This window comes from Mirounga angustirostris, unplaced genomic scaffold, assembly GCF_029215605.1.
Source record: "Mirounga angustirostris isolate CCGP_5_RB_7025 unplaced genomic scaffold, mMirAng1.0.hap1 SCAF_5, whole genome shotgun sequence".
NCBI lineage: Eukaryota > Metazoa > Chordata > Mammalia > Carnivora > Phocidae > Mirounga > Mirounga angustirostris.
In genome coordinates, this window is record NW_026991713.1 from 83,205,887 (window position 1) to 83,210,524 (window position 4,638).

Consider the following 4,638-nt stretch of genomic DNA (forward strand, 5'->3'; position numbering starts at 1 on the left):
CCCTGTTAAGGTAATATTGGAAACTGGATAATCCAGAAGTAATTTACTGGGACCTCCTAATTTTCTTTATGATTTAGGAAAATGGTGTAAGATGTGACTTATTAATCTGTCTTCCCTGAAATGCTTAGAACAGTGAATATGTTTATTAGTGGTAAATTAAATCACTACCTGGATTCAACTTAATTAACATTCAAGTGCTTAATTACCTCCTTAACATAAGTTTACATTCTGATTGTTCAGAATGAACCTACTTAGTTTTGTAAATCAAAATAAATAGCTCACTATCAATAAGGGTAACTCATAAACTAAAAAGAACAAGAGGGGTGACTGGGTGGCTCAGTTGGTTAAGTGTCCATCTCTTGATTTTGGCTAAGGTTATGAACTCAGAGTGCTGAGATCCAGCCCCCGAGGGGGAGCCTGCTTGAAATTCTCTCCCTCCTTCCTATGGGAAATAAATAAATAACATTAACGTTTTTAATATTCCAGAATTAATTTTTTTAATTGGTTGGTTAAGTGTCCAACTCTTGATTTTGGCTAAGGTTATGAACTCAGAGTGGTGAGATCAAGCCCCGGAGGGGGAGCCTGCTTGAAATTCTCTCCCTCTCCCCTTCCTTCCCACCGCATGTGGGAAATAAATAAATAAATAAATAAATGTAAACTCATAAACTAAAAAGAACAAGAGGGGTGACTAGGTGGCTCAGTTGGTTAAGTGTCCAACTCTTGATTTTCTCTTTCTCTAAAATAAATAAATAAATTTTAGGGTACCTGGGTGACTCAGTTGGTTAAGTGTCTACCTTCAGCTCAGGTTATGATCTCAGGGTCCTAGGATCCGGCCCCCAGTTGGGCTCCCTACTCAGCAAGGAGTCAGCTTCTCCCTCTCCCTCTGCCCCTCTCTCTGCTCATGCTCCCTCTCTCTCACTCTGTCTCTCAAATAAATACAACCTTTAAAAACATAAAACAAAATAAAATAAATAAAAATTTTTTTAAAAGAAGAAAAACAAAATATAGTGTTAAAATACAGCAAGGGACTTGAATCAACATTTTCTAGACTTTGGCTTTTTTTTTTTTTTAAATCATGTACTATAAAAAACATTACACATTCCTTCCAATTTTGAGAGAAATAATATACTAATACTTTCACATTTCAGAGGGTATCTCTTGTATTTTTGTACAATTTGTATGTATTTTATACTAAAAGTTGACATTTCAGGAATTTTAGAAATATATTTTGAATTATAATAGCAAATTATTAAAAAATTATTTTGAGGGGCACCTGGCTGACTGAGTCAGTAGAGCATGTGACTCTTGATCTCGGGGTTGTAAGTTTGACCCCCTTGTAGGGTGTAGAGATTACTTAAAAATTAAATCTTAAGAAAAATTATTTTGAGAACTGCACAAGTTTGTAATTTTAAGGAAGCATCCATTAACAGGAAAAAAAAAAAAAACTATTAGGTACCTAAGAATAAAACTAACAAAAGATGTGCAAGGCCTTAATGGATAAAATTATATTAATGGACAAATCTTTTCATAAACAAGAAAACATACATACAAAGATCTGTTTTCACTGAACTAATCAATAACTATAATGTATTAATAATTAAAATCTCAACAGGGTTTTTCACAGAATGTGTTAAAATGACATTAAAACTCATACCAAAAGTTAAGGTCCAAGAAAACCTGCTATAATTTGTGGTGGAAGGAGGGTTGCAGAATAAGTTGGGAGAACCCCTTCTACTAGAATTTATTATGTAACAGTTTAGGAATGGCAAATAGACCAGTAGTACCTAATAAAGTTTCCAGAAAAAGACCTACACATATATGAAGTGGCATTAAAAGTTAGGAAAAGATGGGCTAGTTAATAAATATTACTGGAATAATTGCCATTCAGATGGGGGGAAACTTATCCCTCCAGATTATGTATAAAAATTAATTCTGGGGGCGCCTGGTGGCTCAGTCGTTAAGCGTCTGCCTTTGGCTCAGGTCATGATCCCAGGGTCCTGGGATGGAGCCCCACATCAGGCTCCCTGCTCAGCAGGAAGCCTGCTTCTCCCTCTCCCACTCCCCCTGCTTGTGTTCCCTCTCTTTCTGTGTCTCTCTCTGTCAAATAAATAAAATCTTTTTAAAAAATTAATTCTGGAAGATTAAAAATGTTAATGTTATAAACAAAACTTTATATAAGAGGGGTGCCTGGGTGGCTCAGCCGGTTGAGTATCTGACCCTTGATTTAGGTTCAGGTCATGATTTTGGGGGTGCAGGATTGAACCCTGTGGCAGGCTCCACACTCAGTGGGGAGTCTGCTCCTCTCCTTCTCCCTCTCCCTCTGCCGCAGCTCATGCAAACATAAGAGCACCCATTCTCTCTCTCTCTAAAATAAATACATAAATATTTAAAATATATATATAAGAAATGTCCCTTCTTATCAACTTGATCTATATATTCGATGCAGTTCCAATGCAAATCCCAACAAGTTATTTTTGTGCATATTGACAAACTGATTGTAAAGTTTATATGGAAAGGAAAAGGACCCAGATTAGTCAATGAAATACTGAAGAAGAACAAAGTCATAAGAGAGACGCTACCCAACTTCAAGACTTACTATAAAGCTACAGTGATCAAGACTGTGAAGTATTCGCAAAGAATAGACAAATTAATGGAACATGATAGTGCAGAAATATATTCACATAAATATAGTTAACTGATCTTTGAAAAAGGAGCATAAGGCAATTCTTGGAGGAAGGATAATTTTTTCAATAAATGGTGCTGGAAGGACTTGATGTCCATACACAAGAAAAGAGGAATCTAGACATAGACTTGAAATCTTTCTGAAAATTAACTCAAAATGGATTATAGACCTAAATGTAAAACAAAACTATAAAATTCTTAAGACAAAACATAGGAGAAAATCTAAGTGACCTTGGGTTTAGATACAACATCAAAAACATAATCCATGAAAGAAAAATTGGTGAGTTGGACTTCATTAAAATTAAGAACTTTTGCTCTGTGAAAAACAGTTAAGAAAATGAAAAGTCAAACCACATGACTGGGAGAAAATAATTTGCAAAACACTTATCTGATAAAAGATTTGTGTCCAAAGTATATAAAGAACTCTTAATAGGAGAAAAAAATTTTCAAAATGGGCAAAGGAGGGGGCGCCTGGGTGGCTCATTCAGTTAAGCGTCAGACTCTAAATTTCAGCTCAGATCATGATCTCAGGGTCATGAGATTGAGCCCCATGTTGAACCTGCTTAAGATTCTCTCTCCCCTCTCCTTCTGCCCTGCTCCCTAAGCGCTCTCTCTCCCTCCCTCTTTCTCTCTCTCTCTCAAATAAATAAATCTTAAAAAAAAAAAAAAAATACCTGAGCTGAAATCAAGAATAAGAAGCTTAACTGACTGAGCCGCCCAGGCACCACAGGACTGATAAGTTTTTTATAATATAATTGCCTATGTAATATGATTAAAAAAGAACTATTATTCAGAATACCACTAATAAGAAAACCAAACCACTCAATAGAAAAATGGGCAAAGAATATCAATTCTCAGAAGATGAAATCCAAACAGCCAATAAGCTTAGGAAAATAATCAAAGTAATGCAAATTAAAACAATAATGAGATACCATTTTATATCCATTAGATTAGAAAAAATTGAATTCCTATAATGCCAATTTACATTATTATTTTCTTTCCAATTGTACATTATTGATGGGAAAGTAAATTTATTTGGAAAAAAAACTTTGGAGAGCAATATTGCAATATTTTAAAAAATTGAAAATAGGTAGGTATTCTTTACCACTCACAAATTTCCAATTCCAGATACATACAAAAGTCCCACACATATACATGAGAAAGTGTGCAAGAATGTATTCTGCAGTACTGTTCAAAATAGCTAAAACTGTCAACAACCTAGCTATCCTTCATTAGGGAAATGATTGGATGAAGATGATGATGATGATGATGATAGATAGATAGATAGATAGATAGATAGATAGATAGATAGATAGATAAAGAATATCCTACAATGGGGTGCCTCGGTGGCTCAGTCATTAAGTGTCTGCCTTCGGCTCAGGTCATGATCCCAGGGTCCTGGGATAGAGCCCCACATCGGGCTCCCAGCTCATCGGGAAGACTGCTTCTCCCTCTCCCACTCCCCCTGCTTGTGTTCCCTCTCTCACTATCTATCTGTCAAATAAATAAATAAAATCTTTTTTTTTAAAGATTTTATTTATTTATTTCACAGAGAGAGAGATAGCGAGAGCAGGAACAGAAGCAGGGGGAGTGAGAGAGGGAGAAGCAGGCTTCCCGCCGAGCAGGGAGCCCTATGTGGGACTCGATCCCAGGACCCTGGGACCATGACCTGAGCCGAAGGCAGACGCTTAACGACTGAGCCACCCAGGCACCCTAAATAAATAAAATCTTAAAAAAAAAGAATATCCTACAACAAAATAAAGATGGCAGGTGGAATATATGCATGTATTTACGCATACATTTAGGAGATAACAGTGGTGCTAGAAGTCAGAAATCAAGCAGTGGCTCTTGGAATCCAACAGCACCTCTGGTTAGTTTCCAAACAACTGGCTTCTCTGTCTTTTCTCTTTCCACCTGTTTTTATCTCTATTTTGCTTCTTTTTTTTTTTTAAAGAT